Source organism: Sturnus vulgaris, chromosome W, assembly GCF_052056855.1.
Source record: "Sturnus vulgaris isolate bStuVul1 chromosome W, bStuVul1.hap1, whole genome shotgun sequence".
Classification (NCBI taxonomy): Eukaryota; Metazoa; Chordata; class Aves; order Passeriformes; family Sturnidae; genus Sturnus; species Sturnus vulgaris.
The window spans coordinates 32513830-32537723 of NC_142282.1; the positions used below are offsets into that span (position 1 = coordinate 32513830).

Below are 23894 nucleotides of genomic sequence, written 5' to 3' on the forward strand. Positions count from 1 at the left end.
AGACGCATTTTACTCGAATGACACATTGGACCACGGCTATCACAGCCAAAAGCTGTGGCACTCAACTTGCACATCTGCCCTTTCTCCTGACATTTGCCCTCGACCAGCTCATACTGGATGCTCATTTTCTCCACGCACTCCACATTAGGGCTGTCTGAATGCTATGGAACAGACCACAGTCAAAATTCCCATCTTTCATAGTGCAGTGTGACATGGAAACATGACAGAGGCCATGTGCTGAATCTCAGCACACGGAACAGATCCCAGCAGTGCCTACAGACCTTTACCTACAGACACCAGACACTAACAACCAAAGAAATCAAGACATTTTCATACACAGCTGTTTATCATTATGCTTCAAAGTAGCAAGGTACTTACAATCGCTGCCAACTTCTTTGCTACCATACAGGCTACAAACATGCCAACAGGATGTGCTCTGGAGCAAGAGAAGGCAGACACAAAAAGGGAAGGCATGCTGCAAGGACACAGAGAAAGGAAGTATCTCCAATACTTCCCCTCCTCTTCTCATACTTCCCCTCTTCTTCTCCAAGAGTTAAAAAGGAGTATTTTTGTATGATTGAGAAGGGATCCATGTCAAAATTAACTTTTGATTTCCCCCAGATTCATTCTAACCTAGCCAGTTCCTTCTAGATCTCACCATGCACAGGTGTTTGTACTGGCCAAAGGAAAGCCATGCCACAGGCAGCTTCTTTGGCTCTTACTGCCCCCTCCAAGCAACTGGGAAGGTACGTGGGAACACATGGAACAAAGAATAGAGCAAACATGCACTCTCAAAGCAACTGTCTGCCTCATCGTTGCCCGGGAGAAAAGAAAATATTGCTTGAATTCCAGACTGTTTTTAGTATTACCTGACCTACCTAGACTTTTGTTTCAATTCTCCAGAGTTCTGCACCATTCGTTTCCATCAGATTTGGCACGTGTTGGAGGCAACAAGGTGCTATCAAAGTAGGAAACAAGAGTCAGGTATCCTAAAATACAAACCAGTCAGTACTTCAAATATAAAATTATGAATCCGAATATCCATACTACTGGGCTTTCTTTTATTTACAGCCATCTTGGCAATGAAAATAAACCTGAGATTGTTGTTGTTTAAGGCCAACTGTTTACTGCCCGATAAGGAACTAACTGTCATCTACCTTGTTCCTACATCCACCATAAAAAACCTCCCTGTAAAGATCGTAATGCATTGCACCCACACCAATGCGTCTTGTGTTCAGGATGGATATTCAAACGTAGCAACATTCGATTTCTATCCAGACTCCTCTCTTAATTTATTACGCAAATAAAATCCCACGCCATGGAGAAAAAATGCCTTGACAAAAGCACCAACTTCTAGCTCTCCACCCATCTTTGCCCATTTCTACTATGTTTCAAGATTTACTTCTGCATTCCTCCATTTTTAGAGCCTGATCGCCAATGGCAGGCCAAACTCTGTCCCCACAAATAATAAACATCCCTCGTGGCAACTGATAAGTAACATTATTAAACGTCAATTGGACCAAAAAAGTCAGATGACACCAAAAAGTTTGATTTTTATAAATAACATGATGGGGAGAAACATCTTTAACTAAAGCTCGATTTTCTTCTGTGTAGTTAAACACAGCACAAATGTTCATTTTCACAGAACCAAAAATGTCCAATTCTTGTGGTTCTGAATTTGTTTCAGGAAGATGGGGAACCCACCACTCCCACGTACTAACAGGGGTTTGAAGGTCCCATTTTGGCGTTCCTGCCAAAGGTCCTCGTATAGCTCTATCAACTTCTATGGGAATTGGCCAAACATCCACAGTCATACCAACTAAACAAGTTGAAAATGGCTTCTCCGGGGTTGTGTTGGACAGACATAGTATCCAGACCGGTCACATTAGCTAATGTCACCCAAACATTCGTCTTAGTCTGGCTAATTGGCAAATCTGTACTACTAATAGTAAACAAAGCAAAGCAATAAAAGCACAGCATAAAATGAAAACCCATATTTCCCTAAACTAATACAAAACAACATTCTACAATACTACTGATTCCCCCTCTTTTTTAAGAAAAAAAAAAAGAACAGAGCCCACCCTCTTCTTTAGATGAAGCATGAGATATCAGGTGTACGTAAAGATCTTTAACAGTTCACGTTTGTGTGCCCGCTTCTTCACTGGAGGAGTGGGTAGTGCTTTCTTCCTCTTGGAAAGGTTTCACGTTCTTAGCTGGAATCCACTTGGGTCCTGAATCTGTGGAAATACAAGCAAAACCCTTGCCCCAAGTTATTAAAGGAAATGGGCCTTCAATTTTCCCAGTTTCTAAATTTTTGATCAAAACTGGAGGATTTTCTTTCAATTTTGCCCGTGTATTGTTATAGAAATGCCTAAAAATCGGTGGGTCAGGCTCTGTAGGAGAGCTATTCAAAAAATTATAAACATACAAAGCTTTACTCAATCTCATTTGCGGTGTGGCTTGTGCCAATCCTCCTTTCTGCTGATCTAAGATACGTTTTAAAGAGCAATGCGTTCTTTCAACAATTGCTTGACCCGTGGAAGAATGAGCGATACCAAAAACATGTCAAACAGCCCAATCCATCAAAAAATCAGACAATCTTTTGGCCTTATATGCTGGGCCATTGTCAGTTTTTATCTCCTGAGGCACACCCAATGAAGCAAAAGCTTGCAAAAAATGTTGACACACCTGGTTAGCTGTCTCCCCTGTATGAAGGGAGCCATAAACTGCATGGAAAAAGTGTCCACTGACACATGGATGTTTTTAAACTTCCCAAATGATGGGTACTTAGTAATATCTGTTTGCCACAATTCAAGGCTGTGTAACCCTCGTGGATTGACTGCTCCTGTGGAGACAGGAGGTTGCACCAATTGACAGTCAGGACAGGCACTTATAATTGCCTTCGCCTGATCTTTAGAAAGGTGAAAGGTCCGCACAAGTGCTTGAGCATTTTGGTGAAAGAAGACATGACTCAATTTTGCTTGCTCAAAAATGTTGGGCAAAGTATTAACAACAGCCACTGTCAGCTCATCAGCCCTAGCATTCCCTTCTGCCAGAAATCCTGGAAGTGAAGAATGAGCCCTAATATGGGAAACAAAATATGGATTAGTTCTATTTTGCAAGATAGTATAAAGACATGCAAGGTATCGATATAAATCATCATTATTGACATCTTTTAGAATTGATCCCTCTATTCTTTTTACTATATTTGCTACATATGCAGAATCTGTGATCAAATTAAAAGGCTCTGGAAAAAGGTGAAACGTTCTAACTACAGCTGCTAACTCCACAACTTGATGTGAACCTTCCACTGACTGAATATCTGACTCCCATTCTTTAGTTTTTTCGTTTTGCCACGTAATAACTGACTTATGGGTTCTCCCTGAACCATCAGTAAACACTAATAGCTTCCAGAGGCACTTGACTTAAAATGGGCTTTTCCCTAAAATTTAATTTTGCTGGCAATAACTTGTGACTTGGGAAATGTATAGAACAAATACCCGAAAAATTTAACAACACAATCTGCAAATCCTCTGACTTTTGCAATGCCCAATGAAAATACTCTCTCCTCAAAGGCAAGTAGATTATGGTAAAATCCCGACCTGCAATGGCCATTAACCTTTCCCTGGCTCTAATTACAATCTGAGCCAACATTTCCATCGTGGTAAAAATTGTCTTGGGAGACCTAGAAGATAAAAAAACCCATTCTATTATCAACAAAGGGTCCCCTTTCAGAAAGTCCCACTGAAATATCAGTCCATATAACTGTTTGTTTCCCCCCAAAATTGCAAGAAAATAAGGCAATGAATGCACACATCGATGAGCTTGTCTAGATTGAAGGGCTTCGGTGACCTTTTCAAGGGCTTTCTGAGCTTCAGGTGTCAAAAATCTCGGAGAAGTGATGTCACAATTCCCTCTAAGCAAGTCAAAAACCGGAGCAAGTTCATCATTGGTAATCCCTAAAGTAACTCTGATCCAGTTGATTTCCCCCAAAAGTTGCTGCAGATCTTGTAAGGTGTTGACCTTAGTTTGGAGCTGAATTTTCTGAGGCTTGATGGAATGCTCTGTCATTCTCCACCCTAAATACTTCCATGGTGAAACTTCTTGTATTTTTTCAGTGGAGATTTCAAGTCCTGCTTCCTGAACTGCTGCAACAAAATCATCACAAACCTCTTTTACTTCCTTTTGAGTCGAAGCTGAAATAAGTAAATCGTCCATGTAATGTAAAATCTTTGCTCGAGGATGCTTTTGCTGCACAGGGGCCAAAGCCTGAGCCACAAACCATTGACATATAGTAGGAGAGTTCTTCATTCCCTGTGGCAGAACCACCCAGTGGTATCTTTGCAGGGGTTCTTGTCTGTTGATACTTGCAATAGAAAAAGCAAACCGTGGAGCGTCATCTGGATGAAGCGGGATATTGAAAAAACAGTCTTTTAAGTCAATAATAACAAGAGGCCAGTCTCTCGGGATCATTGAGAGCGAAGGGAGACCCGGTTGTAGTGGTCCCATGTCTTCTATTACCTCATTGATCTTCCTGAGGTCTTGAAGCAGCCTCCAGGCACCAGATGCTTTCTTGCGAATGACAAACACTGGTGAATTCCACGGACTGTTCGTCACTCTAATGTGGCCTTTTCGTAGTTGTTCTCTAATCAGTTCTTTAAGAGCACTCAATTTCTCTTCCTCCAGAGGCCATTGACTCACCCATACAGGATTATTAGTTTTCCAGGATAATTTTGGAGTCATAAATGCTGTCATGGCTTTTCACAAAAATCCACTTCCAGCCTTGCTCCCCACTGAGACAGCAGGTCCCTTCCCCAGGCTGTGATGGGTCTTTGCACTACAAAGGGACAGATGGCCGCTGTCTTCCCTGCTGGTCCTCTGACTGTGATCACGTATTCACTTCGTTGACAAACAGTGGCCCCTCCGATACCTGTAATAGGATCTAAAGGAGTAATTAAAGTCCAGTCCTTTGGCCAAAGCAAATAAGAAATCACTGTAACATCAGCACCAGTGTTCAGGAGACCTGTAATTTCAATAGTTTTGTTATTATGAGTTAGGCTGCAAGTCAGTTTTGGTCGGTTGCGGCCTATATGTTCCACCCAAAAAACATGAGAAGCTATATTCATGTTCCCAGTTGACATCTGTTGACCTTCAACAAGCTGCTCCTCTATATTAGGTGGCAAAGCAACAGCTGTAGCTATTGGAGTTCCTGCTAGAATGGCAAGTGGAAGGCACCAGGCTTGAACTAAAACTGTCAATTCTTCATTACAATTTGCTGAAACAATAGTCGGAAAAACCACAAGTCCCAAAATACGATTCCTTTCTTTACCTAGAATTAGAAAATCTTGTCTCCTTTGTGAAGTTCCTGTCACTCCTGTAGAAACAACTGCATGACAATTCTGTAAAAAGCAGGTTAATTTGGAAGTTGCCAGCTCGCATTGTGCCCCTGGGGGTAAAAGGGTGGGCTCGTTGGGTAAGTGACTGGTCACCCAGGGTATGATGGGGCCGGAAAATTCATGTATCCTGCCCCAGGGAAGCCTCCTGGCTGCTGGAAAGCCACTATTTGTTTCGGTAAGCAGTGGGGCGTGCTCACTCTCCCGTTTCCCGTCAACAGATTCCCTTCAATATCATATTTAGAACGGCATTGGCTAGCTTGATGCTTCCCCTTTCTGCATCTTGGGCAACGACCAGTTGACTTTTTGCTCTCTGCTGGCTCTGGGCAATTCTTTATCAAATGTCCTGATTTTCCACATCTATAACATGATCCTTTAGAAGCACCATCTTTCTGAAACTTATTATTTTGCAAAAGTGCTGAACTAAGATTATCAAGAGCCTTTGCAAGGTAATCATTATTCTCTTTAAGTTTTTCCCCAATCTTCTCTCCCATAGTATCTGCTTGAAGAGTAGCTATATGTTGGGGAGTGCCAATCTTACTGCAAGCCTCTAGCATCCGTGAGAGATCGGGGTTAGAATCTGGCAGGCCTTGAATAACTTTTTTTACACTCACTATTAGCATTCATGAAAGCAAGAGTTTGAAGCATCAGTGTACGGATTCTATCATCTTCACATTGCCTGTCCAGGGCCTGTGATAGGCGGTCAACAAATGTTGCATAGGGTTCTGTTGGCCCTTGTTTAATTTGCACAAAATCTCCCTCTGGGGTCCCCGCTGGCTGAGTCGGAAGCAAGGCTTTGCAGGCAGCCCTCTTAATATCATTGAGCACTGCTCTAGGCAAATCTACTGCCTGGTCTTCAGTTCTATCATGTGGGGCTTCTCCTGCTAAATCTGCCAGTGTAAACTGAGCATTGGGACCCCCAGCATATCCTTCAATTAATTGATTTAAAAACCTTTTCCACCTTCCTTCCCACAAAATTAATTGTGATTCCGTCAACAATGCTCCAGCAATACAACGGCAATCATGCGGTGTCAAATCCACACTGTTAAACATTCCTCTCAATAATTGCCTAAAATATGGTGAGCCCAATCCATCCTCCTTCAATACCTTCCTCAGCTCCTTAACATCTTGATGATCTATTGGTTCCCATCTAGGGTTTGCTCCTCCTCTGCCGTATCTAACAGGCAGAGCTAATAACGGTTCAGTAGCTTAATGAAAATCTTTCTCTTTAATTGCTTGGTGCCTCATTGCTGTCCAATTTACAGAAACATGCTGTGGAGTCTTTGACTGGGAATCCTCAGGCTTAAAAACAGACGAACTTCTTTCCCCGTTTGAGTTTTCAGGCTTTTATGTTGGAACCTCTGATCTCCCTGGAACGGGACAATCAACTCCTCTCTTTTTCTCAACAGCCCACTGATCTTCCCTCTCACCCTCAATCACGCCGTCCTGCCCCTCCGCCCTCCAATTCCCCCTCTTCTTTGCCAACTCTGCCTCATCTATGGACACAGAAGGAGGGTTGTCCCATGCAGGCACAGAAACCGCAGCACCGCGGCTAAGCGGGGGGGGGGGGGGGGGAGGGGGGATCCCGATCTCCCGATCACATTGCCGGTCCGGCTGGGGGCGGGGACCGGCAACTCCGCCTCCTTAGGTGCACAATGAACACAACAACGAGGGCCGGGTTGGGGACCTGCAGGCGCAGATGATGCGACAGCTGCCCGACGCAAAGGACTGACGTCATGAGGCAGCACTTGTTCGAAAACTTCCGCGCGGTCCCGATAAGTATGCAGAGATGGAAAACTCCCCGAACGCGCTCCCGAATCCAAACTCGCGGCATAAGGTATGAAAGCAGACTGAGTCATTTGTGGAAAAGGCCCGTAAAATGCAGCAAAGCCCGCATCGTCCCGGTGCAAGGTAGAAAAAAACGGCGGCGCAGCTACCGTTAAAGGAAGCGGCCCGCACGGCAGGTACCTAGCACCGGCAGTCATGCCGTAAAAATCGCGACGTGCTTCCAGCGCAGCCAAAACTGGAGCTGCCGCTCGACTCAACCGCGGAAGGGAGGAAAACTGACAATCACCCGAATCCCCGACACTGGAACCCGGTACAGGACCCGCAGCTCTTTCGCCCTCGAAACTCCGTTCGGGGGCCGGTGGGACAGAACCAGGTCCCGCACTCGCAAAACAGGGCTCACTGTGTAACAATCGTGGCGGCGAGTCCCCCAGATCGCGTTCAGGGCCATCCTCCCTAGCTGCAGGAGACCGCGGTGGGGTGGCTGCCCGAGATCGCGGTGGGGGGGGCTCGGTTCCAGAATTTCCCTCAAAGGCTCGCAACGGCATCACAGAAGGGAGAGGGGAAACCTCTGTATCGACAAGATTATGCATTAACAGAGAATCACTAACATACTTCCAAGTTGGTAACAGCAACGGGGCTGTCTTATCCCCTCGAGTGACATCTTCAAAAAGCTTAACTCCTATCTGATCCCAATAAGAAGCACTTAAGGCAGAATCAAGATCTATATCAGGAAACACACTATGAGCATATACTAAAAGCTCTTTCAACTTTTTTTCAGAAACGTTAAAACCATGCTTTCTTAACAAGAATTTTAAGTAATCAAAGACATATTTCTGCTCTTTTGGCATATTATTTCGCATTTCTCTAATTCTAAATGGCACTACTCTTCACCCCAAAGCTCACCTCAATATAAGACAGGCGATGAGAAGGTCCAGACCCAGACCCCTTCGTCAACTTTTTAGGGGTGCTTGCTCCTCTCAGCAACCGGTGGGGTGTCCACCCTTCTTCTTGCGACACTCAAATGAGGGTTCCAGGGAGGGCCGACAGTAGATATAAAGCCTTGCAAAGCGAGGCGAAAGCACGGCACCAAACACGGGGCACCAAATGTGAGGTTTCTGGGGACCTCCGGGTGCCTCTTGTGCACCCACACTGTCGGGCTACTTCTTCTTTTATGTAAAAAGCAAATCGGCTAATAGTAGCTGTCAAGTTATTTATTGCAGAAGCACATCAGTCTGAAATGCAGAGTCAAAGCTAACAAAGTCCATTCCAGGTTCTAGCTCAAAGTCCCAAACAGAAGCAGAAGCTCCCCATGGTCCCAGCAGGGCCGGAGGAGCCGGGCAGCTCCTATCTTCTTATCGGGTCTTGATTTCAGCGGTGAAAACAAAAGCAGAGCAAAAGCTGTGCCATAAAAGCAATGGCTAAAAGCAATGTCTCTTTCCAAGCCTCTTCTTTTATAGAAACTTACGAGCAAACTAAGACGTAGAATCGGACCAGACTCGGACCACTACTTCTTAACCTATTAGAATTCTAATTTCTTAACACGCCAAGCTACGTATAAATTACGTTCATGGCCTATCTTGTTCTAACTGAAAAATGTAAGCAATATTCTTAACTCTAACTCTATTATGTCTAAAGCTAAGTTCTTGAAGCCTCTAAGAAAAAACTAGTATGTTTTTCAACCTTCACTAGAACATGTACTACTTCTTTGGCATCTAAGACCTTTTGTTCACTAAAAGCACTTAAAACTTATTCAATTTACTTACTTATTTTCCATCTGTTATGTTATAGCTTAAGTCTACACCTCTGCCTTATATGTAAGAGGCCTAATATGCTTCAATCCATCCAAAGGATTCAACTCAAAACATGCATTCTGATCTCTCCCTGAAGGATTCAGAGAAACTCCTGACTTACTGACTCCAACAGTGGTGCACACAAGCACGGTACTTGTGCGGCTTCGATCACCGCCCTCACCCACGCCTGGCGCCGCTTTCACTCTCCCGCGGCCAGAAGCCGCCGAAGCGGCGCCACACAGCCAGCAGTGTGCCGGCAGCCAAGCGCTCGAGAACGCTGCTTCTGCCCAAGCCCGCCTAGGGCGTGCACCTTTGTTCTCAGAGTTCCATGGAACAGTCTGCCTCTCTCTCAGTTCGAATGGAAAACGAAAGCTTTTCGCCTTCGCCCTTCACAGAGATCTGTTGCCAGGACGAGAAGGTCTTGTGGCCGGAGCTCGCCCCCGACGTGAGGAAGCTGCTATTAGCACCGCATTGCAGATGCCCTTCTCGCTCGTTGACTACGTGCTCAGCGCTCTCCAAATTCGCTGCTAGCTCCATGGTCCTTCTCAGCTGCAAGGAGCAGCGCTCACAGTACATATTGCTTCGCAAGGACCAAAGACCTGGAGGGACATATTGCACAGGGCAGAGACGTTCTACACTGAGTAGAGACAGAGACAGACAGAGAGTTCTACACTGCCCCTTCGCGTCGGCCATCTTGTGCTCCTGCTGCCTCTGCTGTGATGAATCGTTCCTTGAATGACGAGCGAGAGTGCCTCTCCAGGCACATTGCACTGAGTGATAGCTCCCTAGGGACTTTTGGATGTAAAACTTTTTCCACCTCCAAAAATACATGGCTATATCCTAAAAGTTTTGGTCTTATTAAGAATAGTTTTGTCCAAGTATTGCTGTCCTAAATACCTTTGGTTTCAGTCTGAAATTAACTGCTTGTTTCTGTGTTTTTGCCTAGTGGCAATCTAATTCTAAGGTAACTAGATGTGTTGGAAATCCATAAATTACATCTCAGGTTAGGTGGGATAATTGGCTGGGAAGAAAATGGAATTGAGAATTTGGAAAGAATCCAAAGTGAGCTGATGTCACCATCTGAGATTCCCTTGGGTTCCAAATCCTTTCATTTGTGTTTTTGTGGGCTTTTTTTGAAGGCGGTGTACAGTTGAAGCCATGATTTAGCTGCGGTGAGACCTGCTCTGCTGTAAAAGCATTATTTTCTCAGTGAGCATGGACAACAGCTACAGTGTCGTCTTTTAAGATTCCCTGCACTCCACTTATGCTGGCAAAAGCAGTGCCTTGACTGTAATCATAAAAGTGATTACAGTTTGATTGCTTTGACATCATGTAGGATGTTTCCTCCATCTGCTGTGGTCAGCATTAAGTAAGAGATTTCTCAGTTTCTAGGAAGACTCTAGCAAACAATCACCTTGCTCCTTCTCTTGCATTTATTCATCACTGCGATGCTGCTATACAGACAGATAGTCTGTTTATGATTCAACAATTCAATGGGACATCAAGTAAATAGCAAAGCAAAACTAACTACCGAAAGCACTATAAGGGCCAGAGATTAGCTTGGATCAAAGCAGGTATTCTCCTAGCATTGTTTACAAACAAGTCAGCATGTGAAACAGAAGGCACAATGTAGTTTGTGCCTTGTTTTGGGCATGCCCGGAAGAAGGAAATTCTGATTTCACATATGGGAAAAGAAATGTTGACATTTGAATGAGATTGTTCATACCCCAGAAAAGGTTGCTTTGAAAGGTTGTGGAAGTCCTGTTAGGAAACATGGCTTTACAAGTCCTTTCCACCAGGAGACAACAGCTGCAGAACATCTGGGTGTGCCAGTGTTGAGAGCACCAGCAAAGATCAAAGTGGAGAAGTTGGTGAACAATGGCAGTGGCCTGGGGGAGAGCAAGTGGGGTGCTAGCTCTGGAACCAGGGGAGTCCTGACTGATTTAGGAGGTTTGTGATGGTCTGTGCCAGCAAGCGGAGTAGTGCTGTGGCCTTGGGACACTGCGAATACTGGAATTCAGTGGGGTCACTGGACAGGCTGAGTGTCTGAGCTGCTGGAGGCACCCAGTTTGCCCACATGTAAACATCCAGTCTCACTCTTGCCAGCCACAGAAAGGAGCAGGATGTGGCTGCTGGCGATGCCTGTCATGTATATGTAGTGTATATGTGTGCTATCCCAGCCTGCTGGGAACACTTTTTCTTTGTGACTGCTTGGGCTGAGGGAGAGAAAGCAGTGGTAGTTTCTGAGGTTTCGAGTTTGCTTGAGTTTCTCAGGCTGTTTCTGGAGCCACCCAGAGTTCTCTTCCTTGAAGCATTTCAATTCCTGGTAATTTTGAGATTCAAACAGACACAGCCCTAAGCTAGTTGATCTGACTTCAGAGCTATTCTTACGCTGAGCTGTTGGATGATCTGATCTCCTGAGATGTCTTCCATTTCAGTTTATGACCCGGTTCTTGTGAAAAGTAGGATCTTTTAGCCTGGAGAAGACAGGTTTCTGGAGAGACAGTATTGTGGCCTTTGAATATGTAAAGAGGGTATAAGACAAATGGAGAAAGACTTTTTGGAAGGTTTGCAGAGACAGGACAAGGGGCCATGCTTTCAAACTGAGACTAGGTTTAGATTGGCTAAAAGGAAAAACTTTTCTACAATGAAGCTGGTGAGACACTCAAACGGGTGTTCCAGAGAAGTTGTGGATGCCCCATCATTGAGAGTGCTCCTTATCAGTTTGGCTAGTCTTGAGCAATTTGATCTACTGTAAGATCTACCTGGCAAGGAAGTTGGTCTAGATGATCTTTAATCACAGACTGTTGTATGATTCCATGAAAGACAGAATGCAATAAAGTTCATATTTCAGATTTTGGAGCAGACATATTTATTATTTCTCACTTTATGCATCATTGCAATGACAACTTGTTAGCTTCTGAAATGATGAGCTGAGATTGATTCCCTTCCTTAGTTTCATTTTCCCTGTTACTCCTTCACTCTTGGACTTTTTTTTTTCACTACATTTCCTCTTTCAGTAAACTGCCCTTAAGTATCACTTTGCTCCCACATGGCTTTTTTTATTTTTCAACGACACCTTTTCACTGGTGCGTTTTGGGCCTTTGCTGCTTGAAGTCCAGCAGCCTCCTTGTCTGAGCATTATGGAGCTTTCTTTACAGCTTCATCACTATGCAAAAAGCCATAAATTACTGTGTTCCATCTCACATACCATCAAGTATCACACTAATATTCCCTCTGCTGAATAGCTGGTTGGCTTACATAGACAAGCCAAATACCAGGAAATCCAGATGGCAGCAAGAATCTTGTAGACTACTCAAGCTGTTCATTGAAATTCTGGAGAAATCACGTGAGGTATCACATTCTCTTGAAAGAAGTGTATATCATCTCGGACATTCTAGAATGGGCTATTAATATTGTAATGAGTTTCTGGCTAGACTTTTTAGTATGCAAATTCAAATTCAAATGATCTGAAATGAGAGAACTTCAAGAAATTTTTTTTCCCAGAATCGAAGTATGATGGAGTTACATAGGGAGAATCTTAATCTTAGTTATTCTATTCCATCTCACATCATGGCTGGGGGCAGGGAGAAGGGAGTATCTTTGGGGGACAATGGGTTCCAGTGTACTCAGTAAGGTGGGCAGAGGAGCCATCAGGTATTGTCTGTTGCTGGGGGGGGATTCATGTGAACTCTTCCTTTCTTGCACCCTGCCACTAGTATTGTTGCTAAAATTGTTTGTTTACTCATCCAAGTGACAAAATCATCACACTTAATGAGGGAGGAAGAGGGAGCAGCGACCTCAGAACAGGAGGAAAAAGAAGCAGAGCCTGCTGTCCTCCAGAAGAAAAAAACACTACCAGCCAACTTTGCATCATCTGTGAACTTCCTGGGCGTGTACTCTATGCCCTTGTCCAGATCACTGATAAAGATATTAAACAGGACTGGGCCCAAGATTGAGCCTTGGGGACCAGCTGGATGAACTCTATTTCCCACCACTCTGTGGGCCTGGCCATCACCCAGTTTGTCACCCAGCAAACAGCCCACCCACCCAAACCATAAGCAGACAGTTTCTTCAGGAGAATGATGTGAGACTCATTGCAGAAAGGATAAGGGAGATGCCTAGGAAGAGTCTCAGGTGAATCCAGGAGACTATAGTGGAGGACTATTCAGTTTTCCAATCAATTTGCTTAAAAAACTCTACAAAACCGTAATAAAACAAACAAACAAACAAACAAACAAACAAACAAACAAACAAAGCAGACCAAACAAACACACAAAAAACCCCAACCAATAATCCCCAAAGAGAAAAAAAGCCCATAAAAAAACCCACCCTAAACTGAAACAAAACCCCAAACCCAACACATCAAAAAATCAGGGTGAAGGCTTTTATTAACTTTAAAAATAACAAAACAAAACAAAACAAAAAAAACCCCAGAAAGTCACATTTCTAAAGGTGCTGTCCCAGCCTCTTCTCTCAGCAGGGAGGACATCCTGAAGTGGAGCCAGTTGGAAGAAAGCGGGACAGGGAAGCACCTGGGCCATTATCACAGGACGGCCCTGTGGCTGCCCCATTGCAAAACCTGGACACATAAATCAAACACAGGTATGCACATGTGCTTAGATACAGCAAAAATATATTTGTCTGAAAAGAATACTGGTCCATTTATTTCACTGGAAAGAGCATAATGCCTCATCTCAGCTTTCTTTTCAGTCATTACAAATGTTTTGAAAATATAGGAGTGCAGAAAATGGAAATATCCAAGATCAACATGAGGACCAATAACAAAGATTCCATTTTTGAAACTGCATTGGGAATCCTCTGCAGAAATTGACTCAGAGCTCTAAGATTTACAAAAAAGACCAAGAGTATTGGAGTCAATACAACACAGTGTCTGGAGACTTCAGCTGGTTGCCTTGATTTCTCAAATATGATGGAGGCAGCACCTTAGCAACTACAGCTGCCAGTTCTCTCAGGGCCCTGACATGCCTCTGGGTGGGTCCCATGGTCTTGCATGCTCAGGTTCCTCAAGTGGTCTGAAAGCTGCCCTGCTACTATGGCTTAGAATCAAGTCCACCAGTCCAATAACCTGACAGATGTGGAAATGGTGACTGGCAGTAAAAATTGAGACCAACACTTGTTGAGTACTTCTGCCTTCTCCTTGTCTGTTGTGACTAGTCCTGTCTGGCTTATGGGGGTGGGAGGGGAATAGGGGAGGTGTGATAGGTTTCTTTTCATCTTCCTTTTCCCACTGAAATACCCATAGATGCCTTTATTATTCTTATTTTTGGCATGCTTTTCCAAATTCAGCTTCAACTGAGCCTTAGCTATACTGATCCCTTCCTTACACACTCATGTGTTACCACTGTATTTTTCCCATGATTTGTCTCTCTGTGTATTGTCTGCATATTACCTACGTGCATCACATCTATTAATTTTCAATTACCTTCTGGCTTTACCTTGTTTTCAAAAAGAACCTTTTTGTACCTTTTCACCTCAGAAATTCACCTGGGAAACCCAAAATCCCCAAAATTCACCCCGAAGTCGCCCCTGGGATGCCCAGCACTCACCTGGCAACTCCCAGAATTCCACAAATTAACCCCAAAATTCACGGGGGACCCCCAAATCCCAGGGCTTCACCCCAAAATTCCACCTGCAACCCCCCAAATCCCTCAAATCACCCCCAACACCCAGTCCCCCCAACACCTCCCAAATTCACCCCAAAATCTCTCCAATAGCCCTCAAAACCCACCCAGATACCCCCAAATCCACCAAATTCGCTCCAAGACCCATCTGGGACTCCAAAAAATCACCAAAATTATCGGGAAAATCCACCTGCATCCCCCCAAATTCATCCCAAAATTCTCCCACGACTCCCAAATGCTCGCCTAGATACCGCAAAATCGACAGAATTCACCCCAAAATCTGCCTGGCATCCCCAAAACTCACCTGAGAACCCTAAAATTCACATGTATACCCTAAAATTCACCAAATTCCCCCCAAAATTCCCCTGAGATCCCTAGAATTCCACAAATTCCCCCTAAAATTCAACTGGGACTACCCACATTCCACAAATTCACCCCTGTCCTGGGGTACAATGCAAAAATGTGTATTCTATCACCATCTGTTAAAATGTGGGAGGGGTGGTGATCCTTATCTCTGTGGGAGATATCCCCTGCTGATGTGCCATCTGATAAGATCAGGGGGATGATCATTGTTATCTTTTCACAACCCATACTTCCTCCTGAAGATATATTCTGTTAATGGGCCATTAAGTCCTATTGTGTGACTGATAAGATTACATCATCCCATTGGGAGATGCTCCAGCCAGGGGGAGGAGCCAAACATTTCCTACCTAGGTAAAAACTGAGATTTGGAACACCAAGTCAGTCCTTTCCACTGGATCCCAGAGGAAAGTCTGACCTTTTTCCACATCATCGCTGGATCTTCGGAGGAAAACTGCACCTTCTACAGGAGCACAGCTTCAACTGAACCACATCTGTCATCCAGGAGAACTGCAGCCACCATTTATACGGACTGCAACCAACACCCTGGCTGACAGGGTGTCAGGTTGTATTTCTGACTTTGTTGGTGGTTTTTCTTTTATATTATTGCATGTATTTTATTTTTTCTCTTTTCTCCTATTAAATTGCATTACTGACTTGGAGTCTCGCACTGGTTTTACTTTCAAACCAACACAACCCCAAACCTCGCTACCCGGGATCCCCCAAAATTCCACAAATTTTCCCCGAAAATAAACCTGGGACCCCTCAAAAGTCACCTGGATCTCCCCAAATCCCCCCCCCCCCCCCCAATTCACCTGGGAACCCCCAAATCCCCAGAATTCAACCCAAAATTGATCTGGGACCCCAAAAACCTCCAAATTCGCTCCAAAATGATTGGCAACTTTACACACTCCATTTTCCCCCATAAGGAACTAGAGCTGAATCATTTAAAAAGCCGGTATAATCACGGACAATGACCCTCTAACTAATAAATGTTAGAAAGTGGTCTGTTTATTCACCGGCACGTGGCACGGTAGTCACCTCCGAAAGGCCTGACGGCCCTGAACAAGGTTCTTTGCCATCTCTTTATTCCCCAAGATCTTACATACAATACATATGCATAACCCCAGCACCTACCATCCCCATCCCATATTAAAATGAGCCTATTAGTCCTTCACGCGTGCACAGCTCTTCTCTTGAATTGGGTCGGCGGTCTGGAAATGGGTCAGTGGTCTCGAAGGATGAAGTCAGGAGAGTCTTCATCAGGTCTCAGTGACCCTCTGGCACGATCCAAGGCTCCGTGCTTCATGGTTAGCAGTTTACTTATTTTGCGTTCTTCTGTACGTAAATTTATAATAGCAGATAATTATACCAATTAGCTCTAGCCTAAGCATCTAGTAATTATTAACCTACCATTTACCTACCTAACTTACATCTTGGTCATGGAAACTACTTCTACTCTTAGCAAAAATCTTAACTTTTTAAAACCATGATTCATTCCCCACTCCTTCTTCAAAGTTAGTAAATTCTTTTCCTAATAACAATGCTTTGGTTACTTTTCATGCTTTGACAGTTTTGGTAGGGAAAGTTTCTGGCCACCCTGAAAAGGTACCTATTAATACCAATAGGTATTGTTACCCCCCTCTCCTGGGTAGTTCTGAAAAATCAATTTGCCATTGTTGCCCAGGCCCATAGCCTTTTTCAATTTGTCCAGGCTTTGGTTTAGGAATATTCTTGGGATTAGTTTGGAGGCAAGGCTACATTGGCGAGTCACCTGAATTACTGCACCTTGCAAGTTTCTGGCCATGAGTTGATCTTTCAAATTATTGTACAGAGCATCAATTCCCCAATGTGTTTTCTCATGGTCCTTTTTCACTAATAACCATAACATGTAAGAGGGGATCACAAGCCTACCTTTTCCTCTGTCTGTAATAGCCCACCCCTCTTGGTTATAAATCCTGCTTTCTTCTCTAATGAGCTTTTTGTCCCTTTTATTGTATCTTGGCTTACCTTCCATAGAAATTTGCCCATCTAGAATTAAAGCTGCCTCAATTGTTTTAATAATTACCTTACCTTTAGCTGTTTCTTTTGCCTTTCTGTCCACCAGCTCATTTCCTTTTTCCAATTCAGAGCTCACTTTTTGGTGTATACATGTTGATTTCTTTTCTTTTAGCTAGCTCTAAGGCCTGGGTTAAAGTGATTATTTCAGCCTTCTGTGCAGAGGTGTTTGTTGGCAATGGTCCAGACTCTATCACCTCTCTATTGTGGTAACCGCATATCCAGCATATCTTTTTCCACTGATGATGTAGATGCTCCCATCAGTGAACCACGTTGCAGCGTCCTCGAGAGGGGTGTCCTTCAGATCCAGGCGACTGGAGTAAGTGGCTTCAATGGTCTCCAGGCAGTCATGGATCACTGGTTCTCCCATACTCCCGCTGAGGAAAGAAGCTGGATTGACAGTGTTAGTTACCACAATTTCAACATCATCTTGTTCTACTAGTATGGCCTGGTACTTTAGAAATCTTTGTGGGGAAAGCCAATGTCTTCCTTTTACCTCCAGGACTGCAGCTTCTGGCCTAGGGTGAATTTGTGTGCCTCTTACTGCTGCAACAGCTCTGAGGCACCCTGGCCACCCCTTGGCTGCCGTGTCCAGCTGTTTGGAGAGCTAGGCGACTGCCCTCCAGTACGGGCCCAGGTCTTGTTCTGGTATTCCCAGAGGAATCCCCTGCTTTTTGTGAGAAAACAGAAAGAATGGTTTACTCACATCTGGAAGTCCCAGGGCTGGAGCTGGCATGAGAGCCTTCTTTAGTTGGTCAAAGGCTCATGTTGCTTCTTTCATCCGTTGGAGATCTCTGCTTCCTTCCGTAATCAAGGTATATAGGGGTTTGACTAACAGCCCATAATTGTAAATCCACAGTCTGCACCACCCTGTCATGCCCAAGAAGGTTCTCAGTTCTTTCACTGTTTGGGGTTTTGGGGTCTGGCATATTGTTTCCTTGCAATCCCGTCCCAAGGTTCTTTGTCCAGCACTAATCTCATAGCCCGGATAGACAACTGTTCGTCTCACCATCTGGGCTTTCTTCTGGGATACTCGATACCCCTGTAGACCCCAAAAAATTTAGGAGGCTTACCGTCCACTCCATACATGTTTCTTGAGTTTTACTAGCTATCAGGAGGTCCTCCACATACTGTAACAGCTGTCCTTCTCTTGATGGAGCTTCCCAGGATTCTAGATCTTTTGCCAGCTCTTCTCCAAATATGGTAGGGGAATTCTTGAACCCCTGGGGTAGTACACACCATGTGAGCTGAGTTTTATGTCCAGTTTTGGGATTTTCCCATTCAAATGCAAAAAATTTCTGGCTGGTTTCATGGAGAGGAAGGCAAAAGAAAGCATCCTTTAAATCTAAAACAGTAAACCAGGTTAGTTTGGATGTTAAACGAGTTAACAAGGTGTAGGGGTTGGCTACCGCTGGTAACAGCTCGCAAATCTTGTACTAACCTGTATGATCCATCGGGCTTTTTTACGGACAAAATAGGAGTATTAAAATCAGATTGACATTTTTTTAGTAGTCCTATTTGCAAAAAGTTCTTAATTACTGGACTAATCCCTTCCCTACTTTCCTTTTTTAAGGGGTATTGTCTAATTTTAACTGGTTGTTTTCCTTCTTTAAGCCGGATTTGTACTGGTAGAGCATTCTTTGCTCTCGCTGGTATATTGGAGGCCCACACCCCAGGGAGCAGCTGATCTATTATTTTCTTAATAATTTCTTCTTTGTTTTCAGCCACAATATCTTTGGTTATTAGCATTACATTTAACAGTTCCACATATTGCTGATCATTTACCTCCAAACTAATTTCCCCATTTTTGAATATTATTTTTGTTTTTAATCGTTCCAATAGATTCTTACCCAAAAGTGCTCATGGAGCATTGGGCATTGTTGGGGGTTGAATTGTTCCCTTTTCTTTCTGTGGAATTTTCTCCCATTGTTATGCTAAGTTATTGTGGCTACACCTTAAAACGACAGATAATGTTCTCTCGTATGGGGGTGGGGGGAGGGGGAGGGCGGAGAACTGGAAAAGGAAAGGTGGGACGGAGGGTCTGGAGCGGGGCACTCTCTCTCGCTTGGCTCGTGGAGTGGGAGGACAGGCCGGGCTCCGATCTCTCATCTCCCCTGCCATCCCAGCACTGAGATCCACGCTCCCTGCCCTTGGACATCGCTCTGCTGCTCTTCCACCTCACCCTACTATCTCAGGACACCCTGCTGAGCACAACGACCGACACCGTGAGGGGGGGAGTCACTTTCCCATCCCTCTCACACCTGGGCCGCAGCCACCATCCAGCCCTCTTCAACTGCGCAGGACCTGCCCTGCCCCCACAGCACCGGTAAATGAGAGCAGGGAGACGGCCTGCAGCCAAAAGGGACTGGAGCGGAGCTATACTGTTCTGTTCTGTTGCCAATTTTTATACCTGTTGTTTTGGTTTTTTTTCTGCCTTGTTGGATATCAGTCAAGAACTCTTACCCTTATCCCGACACCTCCTGCCTGAAGGCTTCTGATTTGGACCTAAAATAATTAAAAGGGAGGGGGTTGCATTCCGCATCTCGGGAAGGGGGCACTTGCCTTTCCTTAGACCATACCTGTCTTTCAAACCAAGACAGATTTTGTGCCTGGAACGTGAGGCATTGCCTGAGGGCATTGAGTGAGGGGTAGAAAAGGGCATAAGATTCTTGAATTACCCAAGCTTGTGGTAGGTGACACCATGCTGTCCAGTGTTGCGTTTCCTAGATACATTGTAAATGGTACATTCCGTGACCCCTGCTGTGCCCTGTATCTTGGTCCCTCTCCCCTCCTGGCCATACAGGGCTGGCCGGGATCCAATTTCTCCCTGCCCCCCCTTTCCAGACCCTAGAAAAGGTCAGTACCCTCTGGCCTCTGTCTCTTTTCCCCTCTTTTCCCTCTCCTTTTTCCCCTTCCCTCTTTCCCTCGCTACCCACTAGAAATAAACCCTGTAACTTTATAAGGGGAATGAGTGTCTTTTGATATCTTATTTACGTCCATGAGGCAAGGGCCCAGGGAAACTTCACCCTAACACCTGAGCTAGACCGGAGGAAGGGTGAAAAACCCCATTTTTGGGGCTGAGAAAAAGCCTCAGTTGGCACCCCTACGTGGTTAGTCTCTACAGAGCACCCCACCTTCAATTGTGACTCCTATTTTTGGGATTCAACAAGCCTTGGAGCTGATCAACTAGCTTAAATTTCTTTAAGCTGCAGTTTGTGCAGTTCAAAGACGTTTCAGCATGAACCGGCAGCCTGTCAGGAGCCCAGAGAGGTCGGTTCTTGACGTAGACCCACTACAGTTACACAGACGCCTCTCCCTGCAAGAGAAAAGGTGAGTGAAAGCGTCCTTTAGCAGCGGGTGGTTCCCGGAGCTCCGGGGGGGGGGGGGGGGGGTCTCACCAGTGGCATTTTGCGGGCCCGGCACCGTTCTCAGAAGGAGAGGCGGAGCGGGCCTGTTTGCAGTGTGCCCGCGGCTCGGCAGCCCGCGGCCACGTGGTACGTGCGCGCGGGCTGAGGGGGGGCTGGATGCAGTCACCCAGGCGCAACGTGGCAGGCAGACAGCTTTGGTCGGTTTCAAAGCTGGGGCACAGAGGTTTGTTTTTTACAGTTTTTGCAGTTTTTACGGGGTTTTGCGGCGAGGTCGGTCCCTACAGCGGCGCTGGCGCCACATAGGTTTTACTGAAATAAAAAAAAAAGCGAAATTAACATCGGCTCCGCATCCAGTAAAGCCTAAAAACCGTAGAGTACCTAGCACGTCTTAACAATTAACTCCTTTCCTGTGTTTTAACTGTAGTGGTGTGGATATAGTGCAAATTGCTAAATACCATGGGCTTACAGCAATCTGCCTTACAAAAGAGTATAAAAAAACCAACTCAGGGAAATATTAAGTTCAGGAAATGTTTTAATATCTAATAAAAAATTAGCCCGTTTTGCCAGCTGGCTTGCTGTTGAAAAATCTGACCTTGAATTGCAAAATATAAATTCGATTTCATTTTGGGATGAAATAGGAAATTTATTAACTTTAAAAGTAGAAAATGGAGATAAAACTGCCTCTGTATTCCTCCCGATATTCTTACAAATTCAGAAACTTTTAATTCAGACAGAAAACAACAGACAGCAGCAGCAAAACGATTCAAACTCACCTTCCCTTTCCCAAAAACCCTATAACCCGGACCTGGAAAGGACCCACGGGTCTCCCTGAGAGGTGCAGGGCGCCCAGCACTGCTGTGACTGTTCTAAGTCCCTGAGTCCTCCCCAGTATCCCAGTTCTGACAATTTTTCTAAAATTGTCAGCTCTCCTTCCTTGTTCCCTTCCCCTCTGGGCCACGGACACGTGGCCATATCTGGACAGGTCAGGGCCGTGGTCCCAGATAGCTCTGGCCATGCGGTACAGGGAGAGGGTGGGTCCCCCATATGGTGGCAGCCACGTGTCTACTCCTTCATCCTGCAACCCCCTTCACCCGCCGGTCCCTGCCCATAAGCCTGTCCCCTCCCAGAACCCATCCCTGCCCTCAGCTCCACCGCCCCCTCCCCCCTCCAAGACCCAGCCCTGCACGGCACCCGGCGACCCCGCCCACACGTGTTGCAACCCTGGATCCCACCACCACACCCCTGCTCCGGTTTCACATTCCTTCCCTCCAAGCTGCAGTGGGGTGGGGGAGGGCGGTGGAGCCCCTGCTGAGTTCAGTGCCGGTGGGGGTGGGGAGGGATCAGCTCACAGCCCCTGCGGGACGGATGGTGTCCCCGTGGTGGGGGGGCGGGGGGGGGTGGGCAGCCTCCCAGGTCGGGTGGGGAGGGGCTGCCTAACCCTGAAAGTCAACACCAGGAAAAAGAGTATATACCATCAGTTGCTCCTGTAGTTTACCTTGGTAAAAGAAACGGTAAAAGAAATTATCAACCTTTGTCCTATCAAGATAAAAAAGGAAATTTGTAAAGTACAAAGAGAATTTGGTAGAAATAGTGAAATCTTTAAAGGCATGATGAGAGCCACCTTTAACTCAAACAAACTGGTTCCATATGATATCAAAGAGCTTTTCCGATGTCTGTTAACTCCTTCAGAATATGATCTATGGGAAAGCCTCTGGAAAAGATCTTTAAAAGTGCTTTTACTAGAGCTTTTAAAAAGCTCAGATAAGGCAAAAGATGCTGATAATAATGATATAACATATGAACACCTATGTGGGGAAAAAGATTGGCATTGCCCTGAAAGCCAAACAAGAGTACTATCCAAGTCTGTCCTAGATAAAATCTGCAATGTTGCAGAAAAAGCTTTTAATCAATTACCAACAGTAGATACTAAAGGCAGTTATATTAACATTAAACAGTTTGCTTCTGAGAATTTCTTACAGTTTGTGGACCGCCTTCGTACACAAGTAGAAAGACAAGTGTCTGATCCAGTAGTACAAGCTGAATTAATTAAAGAAATGGCTCAGAGGAATGCTAATGAAATCTGCCGTAGGGTTATCCTTGGCCTTCCCCTGGAGCCAGCACCTAGCTTAGCACAAATGATAGAAGCCTGCATCAGGAAAGTAGAACTGCTCAGTGGACACGAAAGAAATCCAGGACTGGCACGCCCAAAAACCATGGCAGCTGTAACACCAGAAGCCAAGAAGCAACCAATGTCACCAGAGCAACTGCAGCACATCATCTGCTTCCAGTGCAAGCAGCCAGGACACATCACCAAGGACTGGCCACACAACCAAAAACAGAAGAAGACCAACAAACAAAAAAAGTAGCTTTACTGCCCGTACCCGCCATTAACACAATAGCGCGCTCGGCTATAAATGCGGCAGGCTCCACACTTGCAAAAGACTCTCTCTTAATAAACAAAAAGGGGGAGGATGGGATAGAGGGTGTGGGGATGCATGGCAATGAAAATATTAAATGTTTAATTAACAAGGTTTGGAAGCCACTAGGCCGTTTTAGGCTTGTGACTAACAAAGGTTTTCATTTCAGGTCATCTGATTGGACAGTCATTACAGTGGACTTACCTAACAGTACACAGGACGTGACATTAAACCACATGAAACTGGACAGTGAGTGCTTTGTTGTCGAGGACACAGCACACAGACCCCCAGAGATTGAGGTAGCTCCCATGACCATCAAGGGAAGCATAACTGGCCTCATTCTCCTGGCACGAGGTCCTCTACCACCATATTACCTGGTTGAGGGACAAATCCTTGCCCAGGCCATTCCTGTTCCACAGGAGGTCCCAGTAGATGGAAAATCACCTGAATTCTACTGGGCAGAAGTGGTGGGTGAGGACAAACCTTCTCTGGCATGCAACCTAACCCGTGGATCAGATCACCTCCATGTGGAGGGGGTACTGGACACAGGTGCTGATGTGACTATCATACCCGAAAGGATGTGGCCGTCACACTGGGAACTTCAGCCTGTGGCAGGCAGAATCCAGGGTGTAGGAGGAGTCAAACTGGCAAAAATATCAAAAAGCATCATACAAATTGAGGGGCCGAATGGAAAATTGGCTAGCATCCGTCCATTTTTTACAGACTATAAATGCCCTCTATGGGGGAGAGACACCATGTCCCAGTGGGGGGTGAAATTGATCATTCCTAAAACTACTCGGGATTTTTAGAGGCGGCCACTGTGGGGCACCCTACCCAAAAGTTGAAATGGCTAGATGATGCCCCAAAGTGGGTAGCACAGTGGCCAATGAGTAAGGAGAAGCTCAGGGCACTTGAGGAGCTTGTGGAGGAGCATTTGGCTAAAGGCCACATAGAAGAGAGCACAAGTGCGTGGAATTTCCCGGTTTTTGTGATAAAGAAACCAGGGAAAGACAAGTGGAGGCTGCTCCACAACCTCCGGGAAATAAACAAAGAAATTGAGGACATGGGGTCTCTC

General features: G+C 45.3%; 1 long non-coding RNA gene across 1 annotated transcript in view; it reads right to left on the bottom strand.

Annotated features, from left to right (window-relative positions):
- Window positions 1-897: 897 nt before the first annotated feature.
- LOC148220100 (uncharacterized) overlaps window positions 898-23894 on the bottom strand; it is a 42328-nt gene continuing 19331 nt past the window's right edge. Inside the window, exon 3 of the long non-coding RNA XR_015798912.1 lies at window positions 898-958. This is a non-coding gene — a long non-coding RNA (uncharacterized LOC148220100). The remainder of the gene's footprint in view (window positions 959-23894) is intronic.